Below are 23,857 nucleotides of genomic sequence, written 5' to 3' on the forward strand. Positions count from 1 at the left end.
AAAGTGAGGGTCTCGACAGACAAATAATGGGTTTTTGCCCATATGGCTGTTGTGTGGGCCGTGCAGTGCCTCAATAATACTCCTTCCACTTCTGGTTCACCCACATGTGAGGCCACCATGTGGCTTGGGGTGGTGCTGACAGGTCTCAAGCCAGACTGCACGAACAAAAATCACTAGGCTAGACTGAGAACATCTGAACTAATGTCTAAGGGCCAGCCTCAGACAATTAAATCTAACTCTCAGGGTGGGGCCTGGGCATCTGTATATTTTTTAAGTTGGCTGGGTAATTCTGATGCTCAGTGAGGGTTGACACACATTAGTCTAAGCCTTGTCACCCAGAAGAGCCAGAGGAGTCATCTATTAATAGAACTGGCAGATAAGAAGGACTAATCAATCACTTGTAGGACATACAGGTCCCCAAATCAATGGTTCAAGTGAGTGTTTATGGGTTTAGCCTAGCCAATAGTAGTTAGGAAAATTATTCTGAGGAAACTTGTAAACTGAGAGGAAAAGTTGACAGGCCAGGGTCATAAAGCCAGTGTGAAACTCAGGCCTGTCTGCTTCCCAAACCTCCACCCTCCCCACTTCCATGTTTCACCTGGGAGGAATCTAGTTCATTGTTGTCATTGACTTTAAGTTTTATTTATTTATTTGAGATGGAGTCTGGCTTTGTAGCCCAGGCTGGAGTACAGTACTGTGATCTCAGCTCACTGCAACCTCTGCCTCCCAGGTTCAAGCGATTCTCCTGCCTCAGCCTCCCAAGTAGCTGGGACTACAGGCACGCACCACCATGCCTGGCTAGTTTTTGTATTTTTAGTAGAGACGGGGTTTCGCCACGTTGACCAGGCTGGTCTCGAACTCCTGACCTCAAGTGATCTGCCCGCCTCAGCCTCCCAAAGTGCTGGGATTACAGGCGTGAGCCACCACACCTGGCCTGACTTTAAAGTTTAAATCAGACAGAAACATGGTACAGTTTCATTTCCCAAAGGACACTCAAGATGCTATTTATTTCCTTTTCTTACTAACATTGATGCTAAAATATATATCCAAAGATGAGAACATTTTGCTTTATTTCTTCTCAGGAAATACAGGTAATATTTTCTCACTGTATTTATACTCAACAGATTAGTTGCATACTTATAAAGAAAGCAATGAAATTGTGATACACCTGATCTGATGATTATAGAAATTATCACAGTGACAGAACTTAAAAGGATCTTAGACTTCCTGCAACCCACTCCCTTGTTTCACATTTGCAAAACCTGAATAGTGACAGGAGTACAATCTAGATGCCAGCTGCCTGGCTCATCTTCCTTCCATTATTCCAGACACCCTATTCCTGGGCATGTCATGAATTTTGTAAAAACATGTTAGAACTCACTGCCTCCCTGTCTCAAGACTGAGGTTAGAATAGAGCCGTGGAAGGCTGCCACCAATCCAACATATCTGCATCTGCAGTCTTTCAAAGTTAAAGCGAAACAAAACTTGCCACAATACGTGATGACATATGCCACTACATGTGCCTGGCCCACCCAGCACTCCCAGTACAGCTGACAGAGCTGCTAAGAAGATCAGATGCCTCAACATCATTAGCTCCTGCTTCAGAGGGAGGAAGAGGGGGAGGTTGCAACTGTGCCTATTACTTAGCAGCATCAGACCTCTGTCCACAGGTCAGTGAGTGCTGGTGAAAGGGCAGACCTGGCACAGTGGACTTGTGTCCTGTGACAGGCAATGTCTGCTCACTTCCCAAGCCCACCTTTGCATCTAAGAGAGCATTCCCTCAGTCACTTTCAACTGCCCCTCTCCTAAGAGTGCCCACCACTGGCACTCTTCTTCATCAGAGGTTTCTGCTACTAGTAACAGAAAACAGAAATAACAGGGACTAAAATTCTCATGAGAATCAAAAGGTAGGCAGTCCAAAGCTGATCCAGTTTTCTGAAGTCCTCAGACACCCAGGTTCCTTCTATCCTATTATTCCACACATGAGGCCTCATTTCAAGGTACCACATGGTCCAAAATGGCTGCACCCACTTCAGAGATGATGTATGAATTTCAGCACCAGAAGAAGCAAAGGACAAAAAAAGGCAGGGGGAGAGTTTCAAATGGTGGTCTTTGCTGTCTTTTGAGGAAGGTTCTCACAAGCTGCTCTTTGACAATTGCAATTATATCTCTTTGGCCAGAACTTAGTCACATGGACCCATCTAACTGCTAGGGAGACGTCTGGAAATTTCTGGCCACCCATGTGCCCATCTAAAAATCTAAGGTTCTGTTACTATGCAAGAAGGAAAAAAGAATAATGACTCTACTACTAATAGATAGAAATCCAATGGTAAACATCTGTATTCTCCTACACAAAGCGAAAGTTTCAAAGTGCTGGGGCAGGGGACAGATAAAATGATACTATTTCATAGTGATTGATGAAAAGATATTCTGACAGATTAAATGTAAATTATGCAATATAATGAGAGGAATGTCACTTTATTCATTTTAAATGCATACCAGAATTCAAAATGATGCTAACAAACATTGTGTAGTAGAGGCACCAATGTAAAGAATTACTCCCGATATGTATATAGAATACTAGCTCAGCTTACATTTCTGATACATTAATAAATCCCTATAAAGCACTTAGAAACTGTCTAGTCAGTTCAGGCTGCTATAACAAAAATACTATAGACTGGTGGCATCCAAGATCATGGTGCTGGCAGGTTCAGGTGAGGGGACTCTTCCTTATTTGCAGATGGCTGTCTTCTTATATCCTCACATGGCAGAGACAGAGAGAGAGAAAGGAAGCAAGCTCTCTCATATCTTTTATTTTTTCATCTTTTTATTTTTTAGAGATAGGATCTCGCTATGTTGCCCAGGCTGAAGTGCGGTGGCTGTTCAGAGTCACAATCATAGTGCACAACAGCCATCATGTCTCTTAAATGCACTAATCCCATTCATGAGGGCTCTACCCTCATAACCTAATTATCTCCTAAAGACCCATCTCCAAATATCATCACATTGGGGATTTCAACATATGAATTTGGGAGATGGGGGACACAAACATTCAGCACATGGCAGGAACATGTTCCCTTTAAGAAAGTAAATCTTTTGTGTTTATACTACCAGTTTGTTTGATTGGGACTTTTTTTCACGGATCCCTTTTTTCAGGAGATAGTGATTGGTCACCTTTTTTGGACTGATGTGCTGGGCACTTGGTAGCTAAAAAGCAAGTATTCAAGGTGTCGAATACTCCTGCTGTCTGACATCAGTTTTAATAAGACTTTCATTGGAATTTGGACTCGTTCCACTTAGTCTGAAGAACCAGCTGCCAAGCACAAGGGAATCTCCTTTGCGCTATGGTCTTCAGAAATTCTTTAACTCCTGGTCCTCACACTTAGCATAATTTGGGGATTGCCTTTACTTAAAAGAAAAACCATCCTGTGAGCTGGATGGCCTATGAAAAGAGAAGGTCCCCAGAGGACAATGGGGCCATGGAATCATCATTGATGACATCACTGCATAGACGTGTGTTTTCCCTAGCGAGTCATTTACTCCATTAAAAAATTCATAACAAACTTCATTTCCTCTTTCCTATCATACAGGGCGTTGAAAGGATTACATGGTATCTTTTTTATAAACAAGCACTATGCTGGAAAGCAAAGAAGGCAAAACAAATACAGCTATAAATAGAAAGAGAATATAGGCTTCCAGGAAAATGTAGGCGTCTTATAAATGACTATGACTGAACTGCTGTCATGAAAAGATGCTTGTGCTTATCTTGTAGACAACAAATAAATCACAGGACTCCCATATCATCTCAAAAATTAAGAAGGCTCCTTCTAGAACTTCAAGTTCATTGAAATGTATTGTAAATATTCTTTGACATATCACGGAATCTGAAACTGAAGGACACACCCTAGTCACATCTAAAGCTTCACAGTTTTTTTCTCTGGGTCTGAGATGGATGGCCATAGAAAGGAATTTATGAAGGTACCACAGATTGCCTACTCCAAAGTGTGTAGGATGGTTTAAGGCGGCAGAAAAGAGATTAGAATCTGAGAGAAGAATGCCATTGATGTGTTAGGTACAGAGTAAGAGCCAGAAGAGAGTTAAACAGAAGAGAATTAAAGGGAGGGAAAGCATTTTTTAATTGACCAAATAAAAGAAGACACTCATGAAATATATATATTGCACTTGAGTACTTCTCAAGGCAATGCCAACAATAGTCTTTTAATGCAGATGGAACTAATGTTATTTCTTAAGCATTCCAGATTTTTTAAATCTGATGTTTCAAGCGGAGGTTACATGATTTTCTTAAAGCCACATAACTAGAAAGTGGCACAGCTAGCTCTCAAACCCAAATCTACTGCCACAGCTGGCAGCAGAGCAAGGCAGTCTTCTGGTTCCGGTGTCCTCCCAGACTGGTTATTTGCCATTTACTGTATTCCTCCCTCACCATGTCACTCTGCTCTTCCCATCTTTGGCTCTCATTCAGGGACCCCTCCAGCCCGCTGCACCTGAACTCAGATTCCCCATACTCTGAATGGCTCTTTCCACACGAATTTTAGCAAGGCCATTGAAAAATGGTCCTGATAAACTCTGATGAAGTAATCCTACCAGAGCAGCTTGGTAGGGACTTTGAATTCTAACAAGTATTTCGAGAAAACATTACCTGAGAAAAGAAAGACACTGTAATGAAGGAATTTGAAGTATCACTAACTAAAAAACAGAGGAGTTGCTTGGAAAGGAATAAATCCTATTCAACATCTTTCTACTCTGGCAACCAGAAAAAGCTAGGCCTTAGCACGTCTGTCCATTTATTTTTATATATTTAAAAAATAATTATATCTGACAAATAGAAAACCAAAAATCAAATATGATTATATTTATATTCATTTTAAAAATACTTATGAACTGGAAACTACAGATACTGTGTACAGATCTGTAAATTACAATCACTTTGGAAAAGTGTAGCATCTTACTATAAAGTTAAACACATACTATATAACCCAGAAATTCCAATCTTATATACTTACCCTAGATAAATGAAAATATATACATATATAAAGACCTATATGTGGAGTCAGGTGTGGTGGCTCACGCCTATAATCCCAGCACTTTGGGAGGCCAAGGCATGAAGATCACTTGAGGCCAGGAGTTAGAGACTCCTGGGCAATGCAGCAAAACCCTGTCTTAAAAAAAAAAAAAAAATAGATGGCATGGTGGTATGAGCCTGTAATCCAAGCTATTCAGGAGGCTGAGGTGGAAGGATCACTTGAGCCCAGGAGTTAGAGGCTGCAGTGAGCTATGATCATGTCACTGCACTCCATCCTGGGGGATAGAACAAGATCCTCTCTCAAAATAAATAAATAAATAATAAAGACCTGTATGTGAATGTTTATAGCAGCATTATCCATAATAGCCACAAACTAAAAACAACTCTAATGTCCACCAAATGGATGAACACATTGAGATCATGCAAACGATGGGTACTACCTAGACATGAACAGGAATATGAAAAGGAATAAACTACTGATATGTGCAATGTGGATGGATTTCAAACACATTATGCCATGTGAAAAAGTCAGACACAAAGGAATGCATGCTACAGATGATTTCATTTATGACAGCATAGTACTGGCAAAACTATAAAGAAAGAAATCAGAGCAGTGATTTTTAGGGGCTGGAGATGGGGTAGGAGATTGACTGCAAAGGAGCAAATGCAACTGTTGGCACTGATGAAAATGTTCCATATGATAAATGTGGCGTAGTTACAGGACTATACACATTTGCCAAGTCATTGAGTTGTACAATTTAAAAGGGCTAATTTTATTGTATATGAATTGTCCCTCAAAAATGTAACTTTAAAAGTGTATTAAGGAAAAAATGTTAGAGATTTTTTGAATCTCAGTCCTGAGAAAAAATGTTTAAAAAAGAAAAAGAAGAATTTATTGCATATTTGCTGTAAAACAGACACTCTAGGAATACAAAAATGAGAGACATAATTCATGACTTTAAGGAGTTTATAATCCAGGGGAGAAGAGACAGAAGCAAACAAAGCCACAATCTTGAGTAATAAGTGCATGTAGAGGTATACCCAGCAGGCTGTGAGCACACAGTGGGGTACCTAAGTCAGATTTCTGAAACTGACAGACTCCCGAAATGAAGGTGCTTCAGCTGAGCCATGGTTCTGTAGGAGTCAGTCAGCCAGATAAGAGAAGGACATCCTTAGCAAAGGAAGTACAAATTACAACAACAGAGATAAAGATAGAATTCATGGATCAGCTCTAGTTTTGAAAATTGCCAAAATGAATAATGTAATGAATTTAAATGAGAAAATATACACAACATGACAGAAATTACATTCTATGGCAGTGAGACATATTAAAATGTGAGCTTTTCTTTCCATAGAAGTGACTGATGAGCTGGAGAATCCTGAAAACCAAGTTTATAAATGAACAGGACTATTACTTATTAAGAATAAGCATTTCTTGCTTTAGCACGATGACCAAGGATCTTCAGTGACTCAAGGATGAACAGATTTCACTGATCTGTTCCATTTCTAATATCTACTACTTTGCTACTTCATGTCCTGTTTACTTCAATTTGTTGATTACATGGCTTAACTCAAACTTTCTTCTTTCTATTGTTTTCAATGTTTAAAAAAACAGAAGCACACAAAAGCCTAAAAACTTGGTTGTCTGCCATGTTGTATGTATCATCCTGGCACATACGGAAATCATTGAGCAGGATATGTTACTTCCTGGTACAAAAGTCCATTCCCAAAGAGGCAACAAAAACAGTAGAATCTGATTATCTAGCTAAAGCATATACAGAGTCTGAGAAGGCAGATTCTTTTAAGTTATCTCACAATACTTCTGCTTCAATTCTATTGGGCAGAATTTAGTTACATGGTTATACCTAGCTGCAAGGGAGGATGGAAAATGCAGTCTTTATTCCAAGCCATCCTGTACCCAGCTGTTAGAAAAGGAAAGAATGGGTATGTAGGATAAACAAGAGTCCCTGAATTAAAGATGAGAGGTCTCTTATTTCTCAGAATACTGGGGTATGGAGATAATGCATTTTCTAGTAAAACATGAACCTACAATTTAATTGTCAAAATTTCCCCCTGATTTGAAGCTGTTTCTTTTTTTCTTTCTAAAAATTAATTATTGTTTATTTAGAGACAGGATCTCACTCTGTTGCCCAGGCTGGAGTGCAGTGGCAGGCTTATAACTCACTGCAGCCTCAAACTCCTCAGCTCAAAGGATCTTCCCACCTCAGCCTGAAGAGTAGCTGGGGCTACAGGCATAAGCCACCATACCTAGTTGTTTTTTTTTTTTAAACAAGGTCTCGCTATGTCGCCCAGGCTGGTCTTGAACTTCTGGCCTCAAGCAATCCTCCCACCTCGGCCTCCCAAATTGCTGAGATTACAAGTATGTGCCCCTGCCGCTGACTATTTTTTTATTCAGTACAACTCTGGAGCCACACAGATTACAAAGCACTATGGACAGCGCCTGACACTGAGTAAGTGTTAGATAAAAATTAGCTGTAAATGTCAGGATCTGTTTGTAATGAATCCATAGAATCTTATATCTGCAAAAGGATATAATTTAATCTAATCTTCTCCCCCATCCTCCACCTCCCCTACACAGATAATCATTTATAGTACTGGTAACCTAGTGGGAAAAAAAGGTGAATTTTATAGAACAGTGCTATACGAAAGCAAATAGCATTTAATAAAATGTTTACGAAATAAGAAAATATTTTTGTGGGTGTGTGTTTTCTTTTAAAAATATTTTTTATTCCACTAAATTCTATTTTTTTAGGCCTTAAAGTTTCTGTGGCAAATAGCTTGTCAATATACTTAGTTAGTTCTGCCTCCAAATACTGCAACATTTTATGTACATTTTTTTCTCATTTGCCGAGATAAAAATTGGTGTTCATATAAATGATGGTTCCTCAGCTTTCCAAAGAGGAAGTTCTATTTTTATATGCTTATTTTTCTAATCTTTAATCAATTTATTTTAATCAAGCAAGTTTTCTAACAAATTGCCTGTATTCTTGGTAATAAAACAAAATTACACTTGCCTTTTCCAGTTTTCAACAGCAGTCATTGACTACCTTTCTCAAATTCATGCATCAGTATGTCAAAGGCAATTGACTTTCTTTTATAAAATCAATCTTATTTCCAAGAATGTCACTGAAAACTGAGCAAGAAAACACTAAAAATAATCTGCTTCCTGTATATCTTTTAATGTGAACTATAGTTTAAGAAATACCATTGTGTTGTAGATACTAGTGTTCTATTTTGGTAGATAGTTCCTGTTGGCTAATATTGTAAGGCAGACCTGAGAAAACCTAGATAAGATTGTTGATCTATTATTTTTATTTTATTAGAAAGTATTCTGGGTAATTTCCATAGTATCAAAATGATTCCCAGTAAAAGATGAATAACTACATATTTCCATTAACTGAAATGTAATAATAAATAAACACTAGCAAGGACATTTCCAGTGGGTTTGTTTTTTTTTTTAGGAAATTAAATAGAAAACAGCATTGCAGTTTACTTAGGGACAAACTGTTTTGAGAACTGAATTTAAAATTAGGCCAAAAGACTAATCATGTCATGAATTATTACACAATGGGAACAAATTTGCCTCCAAACAACCTTAAAAATAGTTGACCCAACAGATTGTGAATAATATTCTTTAGGAAACTAGTTACTGTTTAGGGAACTCTAGGCAAAACTAAAATCTTTCAAGTGTTCCCTTATCCACTAACAAGTTTCAAGTGTTACCAGTGTTTCCAACATCTTTGTCTCACAGTTATGAACATTCAAAAATCAATGACTCTCCAATTGTATTCCATCTCCTTCATACAGATCCCATTATCACACAAGAAGGGCCCCAAGATCTCCTTCCATGAAAAATCCTCTCGCCACAATCTCTACTTTTCCAAGACCCTTATTCTTTCCAAGATTACATTGAGAATTGTGGGCAAGTTTGGCAGCACAATAATGTAATGCCACTATAATCTTCAAACATTTATCCAGCATATAATGCTGATGGAGTGAAATTAATTATCCACCAGCATTGTATGCTGAATAAATGTTTTAAAATCGTATACTCTTTCAAAAAAAAATGGCACTGGATTTAACATAGCATTTTAACTTATCTGGAAATGTCTCAAGTTACAGTTTTCTCATCCCCTCATGGGATGTAGCTTAAAGTGTCATATACGTCATATGTTAGTTTTTGAGGGCTGCCATAACAAAACTACCAGAAACAACAGAAATTTACTTTCTCATAATTCTGGAGACTCAAAGCCCAAGGGTGAGGTGTCAGTAGGTTTGGTTTCTTCTGGTGCCTCTCTCTTTGGCTTGCAGATGGCTCCTTTCTCACTCGCCCTCACATGGCCATCCCTCTGCGAGTGCACGTGTCTGCTGTCTCTCCCTGTGTCCTAATTTTCTCTTGTTAATAAAACACCCAGTCATATTGGAGTAGGGCCTAATGATTTAATGATTACATTTTAACGTAATTACTTCTTTAAGGTCCTATCTCCAAATCCTGAGGTACTGGGGGTTAGGATTTTCCACATTTGAATTTTGGAGGGACACAATTCAGCCCCTAACAGCTGGCCACCACAGAATATTAAAATTAGACAAGGGAGGACCGTGTTTCAACCTCTGACAGCTTTTGATCACAAAAGCTATCAGACATAACTCCACCATGGCATTTCATACTTCATTTTTGGACTCTGAATCATTTTCTGCACAAGAAAATTTGCAACAACAGAAGAAACAAAAGCCATTTCATTTACTAATTAACATATCCTTGCTAAAGTAGAGTCAGTGTCCTGAGAGGCCAAAACAAACAAAAAACCCAGCAAATTAGTCCCTGCTTTGAATTAAGTGCTAGTTCTCTCTTGAGCTTTCTTTTGCGAATCAGACAAATTCATGGAAACTGTACTGACAGATTTAAAAGTAAGAAAATAAATCTTTAAAAATCACTCGTTCCTTAGAAACAGCATTACATCAAGTGTATCCATTGCATTTTGTGCTACAAATAACAGGAGATTTTACTAACAGGGATTTAAACAATAAGGACATTTATTAGATAACAATAAGCCCAGTGGCAGCAGATCCAAGTTGGTTAATTCTAAAGGACAATGAAGATGGCTCCAGTGGTTTCCCATTTCTCCCCTCTGTCATGTCAAGCATTGGTTTCTGTCATGTTATGGTTAAAAGGTGGAAGTCAGGCATCCCCCTCTCACACAAGTGCGCCCAGAGGCTGGAAAGGAAGGCTTTATCCTCTCAAATCTTTTGTTTTGTTTTGTTTTGTTTTTAATATCAAGGAGGAAAACTTCCCAAAGACCGCCCCTTACATTTCATGGCCCAGTTCTCTCCTAGGCCACTTCTGGTCAAGAGAAATGAAATTTATTCCGTTGCTTTTCACACACATAGACAAGATAGACACATGCTGTAGAGAAGTACTTTTTAACTAATTTCCTCACAAGGGCACCATCCACTTCAGCTGGAATGCACTCAATTTACATTTCACCAGAATTTTCATGAGAGAACCTGAGATTATCAGCATCATGCTTCCAATGTATTCTGGTGTTTCCATGCCTTGTTCCAGTAATCTGTTGCTCCATAAAAAGTCCGTCCCAAACATAGCTTAAAGCAGTTAATCATTTATCTTTCTCATTGATCTTGGCTGAATGGACTCTGCTAGGCAGCTCTCGCATGGGGTCTCTACGCAGCTGCAGTCAGGCAGTGGCTGGGGCTGGGGTCATCTTGAAGGCTTCTTCACTCATATGCCTGACACCTCATCCAGGCTGGAAAGAGTCCAATAGCTGCAGGCTAGAACAGCTGGGTCTCCTTGAACCTGTCTCTTTCTTTCTAGGAAGGCTTTCTACATGCTGACTTCAGGGTAGGTGGTCTTTTCAAATGGCAACTGAGGCTCCCTTAACAGGTGTCCCATGAAAAACCGTCAGAAGCTGCCTGCCCTTGTCTAACCTAGCCTTGGAAGTCACACAGCATCACTTTTGCTACATTTATTCATCAAGACAGCTGCAAAACCACCCAGGTTCAAGAGAAGGGAACATAAACGCCACCTCTTGATAAGAGAAGTTTCAAAGAATTAGTGGACATTGTAATACCATCACATACTCCTTAGAGATTGCCCCCACTGTTAACTATTTAGCTGAACCACCTCTTAATTCACCTGTGACTCCACTGAACCTGCTTTCTATGGCCACCTGGACCTCCAGTCTCTCATCTCTCAGCGTTCTCCCTGTGGATAATTTTCACATTCACTTCACAGATCTCCAACGATGGACTGTTTGGAGGCAGAGATCATGGTCTTTGTGAAAAGAGACCAGGACTTCTAGTAATCCCTATATTTCAGTAAAGCCAAAATCAACCCTACTAAGACAAAGACTTTCAAAACCAGTGTTTCCAACTAGTAAAGTTATAGGCTTTATTTTCTCTCATACTTTTTGGTCTCCAAAGGAGAAGTAAAGCACAAAAATATCCAAATAGCAATGTGGAAGGTTGTCCTACACCAACAAGGCCCAAGACTATCTGGCTACAGGTTTGTCCATCCCTTGAATGGACATGAGCAGAAAATCAAAAAGCAGGAAGGCCAGTGCGGGAGGAATTTTTTCCTTGGCAGGACATTCTGAGCCCACCTATGCTCCTGCCCCTCTGAAGGTGAAGGATTGGTTTTATACTGCTTTGTCTACCTAGTAAAAACAATGACCAGCTTGGGCAACACAGAAAGACTTCATCTCAGCTGGGCAGTGGCTTACGCCTGTAATCCCAGCACTTTGGGAGGCCGAGGCAGGCAGATCACGAGGACAAGAGTTCGAGCCCAGCCTGGCCAACATAGTGAAGCCCTGTCTCTACTAAAAATACAAAAAAACAATAGCTGGGCATGGTGGCAGGTGCCTGTAATCCCAGCTACTTGGGAGGCTGAGGCAAGGAGAATCACTTGAACCCAGGAGGCGGAGGTTGCAACAGGCGACAGTGAGACTCTGTCTCAAAAAAAAAAAAAAAAAAAAAAGAAAGACCTCGTCTCTATGCAAAATAAATTTAAAAATTAATTAAATATAAATAGTAGTTCCAGCTACTTGGGAGGCTGAAGTGGGAGGATCACTTGAGCCTGGGAGGTTGGGGCTACAGTGAGCTGCCATTGAACCACTACACTCCAACGTGGGTGACAGAGCAAGAACCTGTCTCAAAACAAAAGACAAAAAACAGCAAACAAAACACAGTGAGCATCTGCAATCTTGTCTCATTTATTCTTGAATGTTTCTCTGCTTAGTATCAGTTAAGCAGACTGATCTTTTCTTGAATGAAAGATTGGACTGAGAGCCTGGAGATATGAGTATTCCTCGAGACAATTTCACAGAGAAAAATTAAAGAAAAATTCTTAGGAATGGCTTAACCATTTAGAAAGAAAATGAAACATATTGTACATGTAATAGAAGGAAGAAAGAAAAGGACTTCAATGTAGTTTAATCAAAGACATATAATGCACTATGTGTAAACAAATCATTCAATCCTGAGTATCTTTGATTCAGCCTTAAATTATGTTAACATTATTTTGTTTGTTCATTTGGTTTGTTTTGTTTTAAGCAGGAATGTTGAGAGAAACAGGAAGTTGTACTTTTGAGAATGCAAAGCACAAAATCTACAGCTACTTTGTTTCAGTACAATAGACCTGAGAAGTTATACTTACAAGCAACAAAATATAAGTAAAATTTATACTTATTCTGCATTTTGTCGTCACAAAATTGAACTTCTGTCTAATTCTGTGACTGAGTTTAGAGTTTTCCTCTAAACTTTAGAAGTCTGTCTTACTAGCTTTAAGGATTTCTATTTTTAATCTTGATGTTACAAATATTTGTTTTGGAAACCGCATAGCTAACATACTTAATGGTGAAAAGTTGAAACCGTTTTTTCTAAGATCAGGAACAAGACGAGGATACCCACTCTCACCACCTTTATTCAACATAGTACTGGTTACATGATCTTTTTTTTTTTTTTTTTTTTGAGACGGAGTTTTGCTCTTTCGCCTAGGCTGGAGTGAAGTGGCACGATCTCAGCTCACTGCAACCTCCACCCCCCAGGTTCAAGTGATTCTCATGCCTCAGCAGCTGGGATTATAGGCACCTGCCACCACGCCCAGCTAACTTTTGTATTTTTAGTAGAGATGGGGTTTCACCAGGTTGGCCAGGCTGGTCTCGAACTCCTGACCTCAGGTGATCCACCCACTTCAGCCTCCCAAAGTGCTGGGATTACAGGCGTGAGCCACTGCGCCCGGCCATACATGATCTTATACTTAGAAAACCCTAAAGATTTCACAAAAAAAGACTATTAGAACTAATAAACTAATTCAGGAAAGTTGCAGGAAACTAAATCAACGTGCAAAAATCAATCGCATTTCTATACACTCACAGTGAACTATGCAAAAAGGAAATCAGTAAAACAAACCCAGTTAGAATAGCTAAAAATAATAGCAATAAAATAATTCAGAATAAATTAAGCCAAGGAGGTGAAAGATCTGTACACTGAAGACTATAAGACACTGATGAAAGAAGTTGAAGACACAAAGACAATGGAAAGATAGCTCATGTTCATGGATTAGAAGAGTTAGTATTGTAAAAATTTTTATACTTCCCAAAGCAATCTGTAGATTCAATGTAATCCCTATCAGAATTCCAATGACATTTTCCGCAGAGACAGAAAAGATAATCCTAAAATTCATATGGAACCACAAAAGATCGTGAATAGCCAAAGCAATCTTGAGCAAAAAGAGCAAAGCTGGAGGCATCAACACTACCTGATTTAAAAATCTACTACAAAGCTAATATAATCAAAACAGCATGGTACTAGCATAAAAACAGCCACGTAGACCAACAAAACAGAATAGAAAGCCCAGAAGTAAATCCATGTATTTACAATCAGTTGACCTTCAACAAAGATGCCACGATCACATATTGTGGAAAGGACAACTGTATATCTATCTGCACAAGAATAAAGTTAAACCCTCATCTCATACCACATACAAAAATCAACTCAAAATGTATCAAAAACTTAAACATTAAGACCTGAAACTACAAAACTACTAGAAGAAAACATAAGGGGAAAGTTCCATGACATTGGTCTGGGCAAAGATTTTTTGAATATGACCCCAAAAGCACAGGCAACAAAAACAAAACTAGACAAATGGAATTACCTCAAACTAAGAAGCATCTGCCCAGAAATGGAAACAAACAATCAATGGAGTGAAGAGACAATCCATGGAATGGGAGAATATATTTGCAAGCCATACATCTGACAAGTTAATATCCAAAATATGATAAGGAATTCAAACAACTTAATTAAAGAAAAATAACACAATTTAAAAATGGGCCAAGGACACATTAGTGAAATATTTCACTTAGATAATTTCTATCCTACAACAGCATCTGTGAGAAATCCTGGAATTTTTTCTTAATTTCAGACAACACCACTTCCTCCAATATAATATATGGTATAATTATTTTCAGAATGTAGTCATTCTATTAATAAGGGAAAGCATTTTTACATTTTGAACACACTTCTGAAATATTAACTTCCACTTTCGTGAATAGCAGTGGACAAGGCCAGAATTTATGTTTTTCTGTAACGTCTTAAACTTACTAGTATTGGTAGAAGTAGTTAGATGAATTTAAGTCCTTTGATACCAGTCACAAGAATTCTCCTTAAATACTTCCTTGATTTTGTACAGTATTCTTAGTTTGAACCTGTTAATTCATCCAATATTTATATTGATCTTAAATAAAATTTGTATGTGGCTAAATATTACTTGTGGATTTCACTTTCATTGATATTTCTATGGTCATTTCACAGTGTTTTTAAAATGTGACCTGTTGGATTTCTACTTTCACGAAGTTAATGTCATTTTCAGCCTAAAACTTGTCCTTTTAAATACTTTCCTCTGGTATTTGAAAATAGTGTGCATGTTCTGTTTACATGCCATGAATGCTATCAATTTGTTTATCTGATTAACTTGTCAAACTTTCTAATAAAATTATGTAACACTCCAAAAAAAAAAAATGGGCAAAGGACCTGAATAAACATTTCTCAAAAGAAGACTTGGCTGGACGCAGTGGCTCACACCTATAATCCCAGCATTCTGGGAGGCCAAAGTAGGTGGATCACTTGAGCCCAGGGGTTCAAGACCAGCCTGGACGACATGGTAAAATCCTATCCCTATAAAATATACAAAAATTAGCCAGGCATGGTGGCATGCGCCTATATTCCCAGCTACTAGGGAGGCCAAGATGGGAGGATGGATTGAGCCCAGGAGGGAGAGGTTGCAGTAAGCCGAGATCATGCCATTGCACTCCAGCCTGGGCAACAGAGTGACAGCCTGTCTCAAAAAGAAAAAAAAAAAAAAAGTTCAAATCACTAATCATTAGGGAAATGCAAATTAAGACCACAGTGAGATATTATCTCATACCTGCTAGAATGACTATTATCAAAAAGATGAAAAATATCTACTGTAGGTGAGAATATGGGGAAAAGAAAACCCCTACACATTGTCGATGGGAATGTAAATTAGTACAGCCTTTACGGAAAACAATAGGAAGTTTCCTCAAAAAATTAAAAATAGAACTACTCTCTGATCCAGCAATCCCACTATTGAGTATATATCCAGAGGAAACAAAGTCAGTCAGCCAAAGAGATACCTACATGTGCATTGCAGCGTTATTCACAATTGCCAAGGTATGGAATCAACCTAAGCATTCATCAAATGCTTATTCAACAAATGAATAAACAAAGAAAATGTGGTATGTACACATAACAGAATACTAATCAGCTTTTGAAAAGAAGGAAATTCTGTCATTTGCGACAACATGGGTGAACCTGGAGGACATTGTATTAAGTGAAATAAGACAGGCACAGAAAGAAAAATACCACATGATCTCACTTTTATGTGGAGTGTTAAAAAGTCAAACTCATAGGAATAGAGAGCAAAATGGTGGTTAACAAAAGCTGGGGTTTAGGAGAGTAGGTCGATATTGGTCAAAGGACACAAAATTTCAGTTATACAGTACTAAGTTCAAGATATCTATTGTACATCATTGTGACTATAGTTAATAATACATTGTATACTTGAAAATTACAAAGAGAGCAGATTTTAAGTGTTCTCACTTAAGACCAGCTTAAAAATAAGTACATGAGGCAACACATGTTAAATAGTTTTATTTACCCCTCCCATAAGGTATATAAATATGCCTTATGGTATACCTTGTGGTATAAATTTATGTATATATAAATATAATATTTATATATACATAAATATTTATATATACACACATATATATATATATATATATACACACCTTGTGGGAGTTACATAATAAAACATCATGTTGTACACCATAAATAGATGCAGTTTTTACTTGTCAATTTAGAAATATTCAAAATTGCATTATTATAAAAATATTTTAAAACATTAAGAACTCAGCATGTATTCAGAGGATGCTCATAAAATATTCATTTCTTCAACAGATATTATGTAGTAGACTAAAGAATTATAAGACAGCCCTTATACTTCAAGGAACTTAAAATTGAATGGGAGAAATAATGAATGTAAAGCATGCTTACTATTACTTGTATGTGTAAGCAGTGTTATCGGAGTTCAGAGCGGCAAATGACTTCTGACTGGCAAGATCTTGATATTTTCAATTTAGATTTACTGAAATATTATGTAATTCCACGGTAACAGAAGGAATGTGAAGTTTCTTTTCCTCCCTATCCAATACTTCCCTCTAGTGGCGCCATGGCTCCTTAACAATACAGCCCGACTCCCCAGCGGGTAAGAGAAAGGGGGGTGGGAACTTTCACTCCATCAACAAATCACTGTCAAATCTGAATTGATCTGTGAACATTAGTTTTGAGTTGAGCCATTTCAAATGAAACCCTTGTTTCTCTTAGAGAGAACTGGTGTCCTCAGCCAGAAAAAGTGTCCTACCATAAAACTGTCATGTTACAGGGCCCAGCCTTTTAGCATAAGACGCACTGGGAAAAAGCAGTAATCCCTGAGAAACAAGATATCAAAAGAAAAAATAGACCTCCCATTACTTTCATGAAAAAGTCAATTTCCCTGCTCCCAGTCAAAAGCTGAGGCTCTAGAATCCCGTGAAATGCTGTCAATGCGACAGGCAATTACGTCTTCGAATACTTTTGTTCCACTAACAAAAGAAAAATGTGGATTGTTTTCTAAGTATGGGTTGAGACACTGTGTGCCTAAAAATGCTTTCTTCTTTCTGTGGCACATGCGAGTTTTATTAGAGAGGTGCTAATAAAAGCCCAAAGCTGAAACAGTCATCTTTACCGGAAACTTTGCAATACAGTTGTCTTTCAGTATCTGCAGGGGATTGGTTCCAGGACCCTCAGGGATACCAAAATCTGCAGATGCTCAAGTCCTGCAGTTGGCCCTGTGGAACCCACGGCTACGAAAAGCAGGCCGTCATATCCTTGAGTTCTTCATTCCTCAAAAACTGCATTTTAAAACAGGGATTGTTTGAATCCGTGGATGCTGAACTTGCAGACAGGGAGAACTGGCTGTACTGTGGCCTCCAGAATTGCTGCTTCAGGGCCTCTCTGAGGAAGCATGGCTCAGTATGTAACTCCCTAAAAGCAGAGACATTTTCTATCTTCTTCATGGGTGTACATTCCAGGGCCTAGAACCTTGCCAGGTTCAGAGTAGACTTTTCAATATTTTCTGAATGAATACATGAAGGAAAACTGCACATTTCTCCATACAAACCAGCTCTGCCCCAGGACACAAGGAAGGGTAGCTTTGGGAGCATGTGAAGACAGAGCTTTGGGCACAGCAGCACCTGGATGGGTTGACTTCTTCTCCTGGAGTGGACAAGAAGGGGTGGGCGGGGATATGGAAAATCATGTTCCTGGGCATGTGAGGTGTCAATGACTCAAAAAAATTAACTTTAAAGGGTAGCAATGTTCCTGAATGGACAGGTGGGGGCTCAGAATAATGGTTATTTGGGAACTAGTGTAGATGTAACCTCAGCTGACTCCCGAGCTGGCATGGCTTCAGCATAACACAGCATTAACAGCCTCGTGTCTCCTGAACAGTGCTTTTTCAGTTCTACCATTCTCATATTCTTACATTCAAGTGTCTTGGAGGTTGTGTTCCTTTATAAGGAAAATGCTGCAACTTTAAATTGTAACTGAAATCCCTAGATCATCTCCACTGTCTGCTTTCCTGTTTTCCTCTGGTTATAGAAGGTAGAAATCTAAGAATAATGTAGCCTATCCTTTTTACAAATTTACCCATTTTCCTATTAACTTTCTATTGATTTTGCTTTCTTTGTGGCAGTTATTCTGCGTCTCACACAAAACATAACTTATATTAGGTTACTGTTAATATCGTTACTAGCACCTCCTGCCACCCTTACTTTCATCCAAGCTGACAACTCACTTTGCTCAATAGTCTGAAATCTTGCTTAGTTTATTATAATAGCCTCCTCATTATCCATTTTATCTCCACTCTGGTCCATCTTATATATTACTGCCTAAATCTTCTGAATTTCTATAATCATATTTTCTCCTACCCCCAATAGTGCCCCATCAAAAAATCAAGAAATGGGCTGGGCACGGTGACTCATGCCTGTAATTTCAGCATTTTGGGAGGCCAAGGCGGGTGGATTGCTTGAGGTCAGGAGTTCGAGACCAGCCTGGCCAACATGGTGAAACCCCCCATCTCTACTAAAAATACAAAAATTAGTCAGGTGTGGCGGCACGTGCCTGTGTAGTCTCAGCTACTTGGGAGGCTGAGACAGAATTGCTTGAACTTGGGAGACAAAGGTTGACATGAGTCGAGATCATGCCACTGTACTCCAACCTGTACAATAGAACAAGACTCTGTCTCAAGAAAAGTAAAAATAAATAAAAAATAAAAAGAGATTTCATCTGTAAGAAAATCTTCAGAGCATTAGCTCCTTAAATAGAAGCCACCGATTGGCAGGAAGTGAGCCCTAAAACAAACTGCCAACAATGTTACCCTTCATTTGGTAGATCCCAGGCAGTCAGAGCCCTTCCTTGAAATTTTTGAACTTGGAATCAAAAACAGCCTTTATTTTCTGTCAGGTGTGTCCCACTGAATTTCACATGTTGAATCCCTAACTCCCAATGCGACCATATTTGGAGATAGGACCTATAGGGAGGTAATAAAGGTTAAATGAGGTCATAAGCGTGGGGGCCCAATCTGATAGTATTGGTGTCCTTACAAAGAGAGAAAGATACCCCACAACTTGTTCACTCTCCACACATCACAAGGAAAGGCCATGTGAGAAGGCTACCCTATCTGCAAGCCAGGAAGGGAGCCCTCATTAGGAACCAAATGAGCCGGCACCTTGATCTGGGACTCCTAAGGCTCCAGAACTGTGAGAAACTAAATTTCTATTGTTGAAGCCATCTGGTCTGTGCTATACTGTTACAGCAGCCCAAACCATCTAATATAAGTGGTGAAGCTGGGAAGCATGTCATCAGAGGATACATTTCTGCCATGCTCAAAAAGGGAATTTCAAAGGATGAACCATGACAAGAGATGGAGAGAGTCCTAAAAATACTCCTGTGCTCCAGTTGTTTATACATAGGACAAAGAGCAGAACACTATCAGAAGTATTCTTCTTTCTTTTGTACCTATTATATGTATGAATGAGATTTATAATCAGAAAGTTTTTTAAATAATAATAAACGCATGGTGTTCTTTATTAAGTGTTCTATATAACTCCACTTCTTTTTCTCAGCCTACTTTATAATCATCTAAAACAAAAAAAGAATTTCTACCAACTAAAAGGCTTGATTTGGAAACCAGTTATCAAAAATGTATGATTTAAGCTAGGCTGCTACAGCTTTGGGAAATCAACATAGGGAATCTTTCAAGACTTGAGAAATAAACTCATGTTCAAAATTACTTCTTGAGAAATGCATCTTTTTGTTTTGTTTTGTTTGCTTTTGTCGTTCAATTCTGTAAAGGGATTCTGTCTGTTTCGTCCAGACATTTTTTTGATAAATATGGACAGAGGTAAACAAAAAAGAGACTCCAGGCTCCTCATCCTTGACTGAGACTTCCTGGTCTGTTCCTTTGTTGTATGGTCCAACTAAAGTGGAAAGAAAACTTTTTTTGAGATCATTTTAATGATCATTAGCATAGAATTAAGATGGGGAAACGATCAACTGTAAAGATATGTTTTTGTGACCAAAACAGTCAAGATGGTTCACTGCATACTGATTTCCCAAAGCAGGTACTATTTTAGGAAAAAGCACTGTAGGGAGAGCATCCAAATGTTAATGGCCATAGGCTGTTCTAGTTATAACTGCATTAACTGGGGTAAAATGGCCTGGAAAGAGAAAAAACAAGGCCAAACAAGGATACCAGCTTTTAGCCACCAGACTAATGCTAGAGAATATTTTTAGCAGCTCCCCAGAGGGAAGATGATGGCCTCCTCCAAGAGGTCAATAAAGATCTGGCATAATCTCAGAATTCAAGAAACAGCCCATCTTACATTGTACTAATGCAACATTGATAATTAGAAATCAACACTCAAATCCAAATTTACATACATACATGCATATATTCTGGCACTAAGTCTGCAATATCTAATGTTATGAATTTCCCTTCCTTTAACTGACTTCATGTATGCCTTAAAATTACCATTTCTTTCTTTTTTTGAGAGAGAGTCTCATTATGTTGCCCAGGCTGGATTCCAACTGCTGGGCTCAAGCCATCCTCCCTTCTCAGCTTCCAAGTAGCTGGGATTACAGGCACGTGCCACCGTGCCTGGCTTACAATTACCATTTCAGTAGGCAATTTTCTAGTTTCCAAGCAATGTAATTGTAAACATTTAATCCTTTTTTCCCTCCAGTATATTATACTGAGATAAAAATTTAGAAAATGTCTTGGGTTTTTATTGGTTTTCCTCATTAATGAGTCCTTCAAAATATCCTTGACTTGTAGAAGCTGGTTTTTTGTGTTTTTTTCAGATAGTAAATAGCAGCTGTAAAACTATAATTTCAATAGAAATAGGCAACTGGAATAGATACACAGTCAGACTCACAGGAGTCTGAAAGAAGAGCGAAATGAAAAAATTGCCAATTCTTATGATGCTAATTCATCAAACATAACCACGAATACAACAATATTCAAAAGGAATGGGGAAAGCAACCAGTAAAATTATCCTAAGTACTTTTTTCCTTTTTTCTGCATTTAGGAATAACATGGTACATAACACATAAACAAGGGGCTTCAGAATAAGACATATCTAGGTTTGAGTTCTAGTTCAAATGTAATTATTGTGTATTTGATCTCTGTATGTTCTCAGCTTCCAGTTCTTACTAATGATAGTAACAATAACTGCCTGAGATAGATTGTCTACATTAATTTATATTTGGGATTCTTGCTAAATCAATATTATAGTTATCAGATCGTGTTGCAGATTATGAAACCAGAAAACAAATCTATCTAGACCCTGTGTGTAGTGGCATAACCATTTGTTGTGCTAGTCACTGTGGAAGAGAGAACAACAGCTGCTTTCTCCTACTCCCTATACTCCACACTTGTCCTCTTTCTGCAATTCATCCCTGCAAAGCAATTTCCTTTTCCCATTCCTTGGAATGCTTTTCTTCTCACTGTTAGCTGGCTCCTTTTTTTCTGGTCTCAGTTCAAATGTAACTTTACTCAGCCCTTTTCTAGCTTCCACTGCGCTATTCCTCCTAATAGATCACCCTGTTGATCTGCAGTTCCCACTATAAGACAGTATCAGGCTTATGAATTATTTGTTGTCTATCTCCACCAACTGGAATGTAAGACCCATGAAGGGGCTTGCTCATCTATTTCACAGCTGTATTCTCTGAGCCTACAACAGTGCTTTATACAAAGTAGACTCTCATACTCAGTAAGAAATTGTGGGATGGGTGGATGAGGAAGGGTAAGGTTTAAGTGAATGATAAAGATCCTCCTCTGCTCATAATCTGAACACTTTCCATCGTTTTCATGGCTAACAGCTGCTCTTAGTCTTCATCACCTCTCATCTAGGTTGCTGCAGTAAGCATCTTAAAGGATCTGCCTGTTTCTACCACTGCCCCTCTATGGTCTATTTTATCACAACAATCAGGCTAGTCCTCTAAAACATGTAAGTCATTCTTCATTGAGAAATCCTATGACGGCTCTCCATGTCACTCAAAAGCCAAAGTCCTTAAAATAACCTACAAGGCCCTAATTGATGTGGCCCACCCCCTACTAACTTCCTCTCCGTCACCCACTGAGTGGTATCTACTCTTGCCTTTCTGTTCTTTGAACATGCCAGGCACCTTAGGACATTTGCTCTAGGCTATTTCCTTTTCCTAGAGTGCCTTTTGCCCATATACAGTTAGCCCTCCATATCTGTGGGTTCCGCATCTGTGGATTCAACCAACAGCTTGAAAACATTTAGTAAAAAACAAATGGCTGCATCTGTATTGAACACATACAGACTTTCTTATTGGTCCTTATCCCCAAAACAATACAGTATATTTACATAGCATTTATCCTGCACTAGGCATTATAACCAACCTAGAGATTATTTAAAGTATATAGGAGGATGTGCATAGGTTACATGCAAACACTACACCATTTTATATAAAAGGCTTGGGCATTCACAGATTTCCGTATCTGTGGGAGGTCCCAGAACCAATTTCTAACACAGTGGGATGACTGTTTCTGACCAGTTCACTTTCGGATGTCTCAAAATAATCTGACCTTCCTGTTGAAGCCTACCCTAACTTTAATACTGCAACCAACCAACCACACCCATGTCAGTTCTCCCCTTTGGTCTTTTTCCATAGAACTTATCTTTTAACCTACTGTGCAATTTATTTTTAAACTCTCTTTCCTACCACCCCTTTCTATAACATATGAGGGGAGGAATCTGCTTTTGTTCACCAGTGATTCCTATGTACCTAAAACCATTTAGGACACAGTAGGCACTCAGTATCTCTTGACGAATTACCAATCTCGATATATATAGAAGGAAAGTCCTGAAGTGGTTCACAAGATGCTACTCTCCACATGGATGCACAACTGGACCCAGGAAAAGGGAGTCCCAAACTTAAAGTCTATGAAATTTCCAGCTTCATGCATAGTTCTCTCAAAGCAGGAAGGGTTCTGCAAACCCTGAAGCAAACTACCTAGAGCAGCATCGTAATTCTTTTTGATTCTTACTCTATCTATTTGGATTTTGTGTTCCCTAAATAGACCTTTTTGAAACATTCCTATTATGAGCAGCCTATTATGGCTACCATTTATTAAGCACCTAACTACTGTTTAGGTTAAACAGTTGTGGGTCCATTAGATGATAGCTGGGGAGCCCAGGAACTGTCCTGCTTTGGTTGGTTCCTGATGAGAGAAACCTACCTGAACCCACTCGGAGTGTAGAAAAAAACAAATACTGAAATATCTTACAAAGCCATTCTACTAAAGCCTAATTCTAAGCTGTGGGATATATCCAATATTTAAGCATACTCTCACATAGCTGAGAAAAAAAAAAAAAAAAAAAAATATAGACCCCAGGAGCCAAAGATAATCTGCTTCCACTACCCCCGGGTTCTAGCATATTCCAAGATATACTGGAGTGGGTAGGGGGAAAAAGCAATATGCATTCAAACGGCAAGTTGAGACAGAAGTTGAGACTAATTTTGAGCTGTTAGAAGTAAAATTTCACTAAAATAATATCACAATAATGTTGCTTTCACAAGTTTAGTGGCAAAAGAATCATTTCTTTGATCCTTACCTAAGATTTACAA

General features: G+C 38.6%; 1 protein-coding gene across 1 annotated transcript in view; it reads right to left on the bottom strand.

Moving 5' to 3' along the window:
• COL12A1 (collagen type XII alpha 1 chain) overlaps positions 1-23,781 on the bottom strand; it is a 152,741-nt gene extending 128,960 nt beyond the window's left edge. Inside the window, exon 1 of the mRNA XM_055113891.2 lies at positions 16,655-23,781. The gene's annotated coding sequence lies outside the window, so the exon portion shown is untranslated. The remainder of the gene's footprint in view (positions 1-16,654) is intronic.
• Between the last annotated feature and the right edge of the window lie 76 nt (positions 23,782-23,857).

The sequence above is a fragment of the Pan paniscus genome, chromosome 5 (assembly GCF_029289425.2).
Source record: "Pan paniscus chromosome 5, NHGRI_mPanPan1-v2.0_pri, whole genome shotgun sequence".
Lineage (NCBI taxonomy): Eukaryota > Metazoa > Chordata > Mammalia > Primates > Hominidae > Pan > Pan paniscus.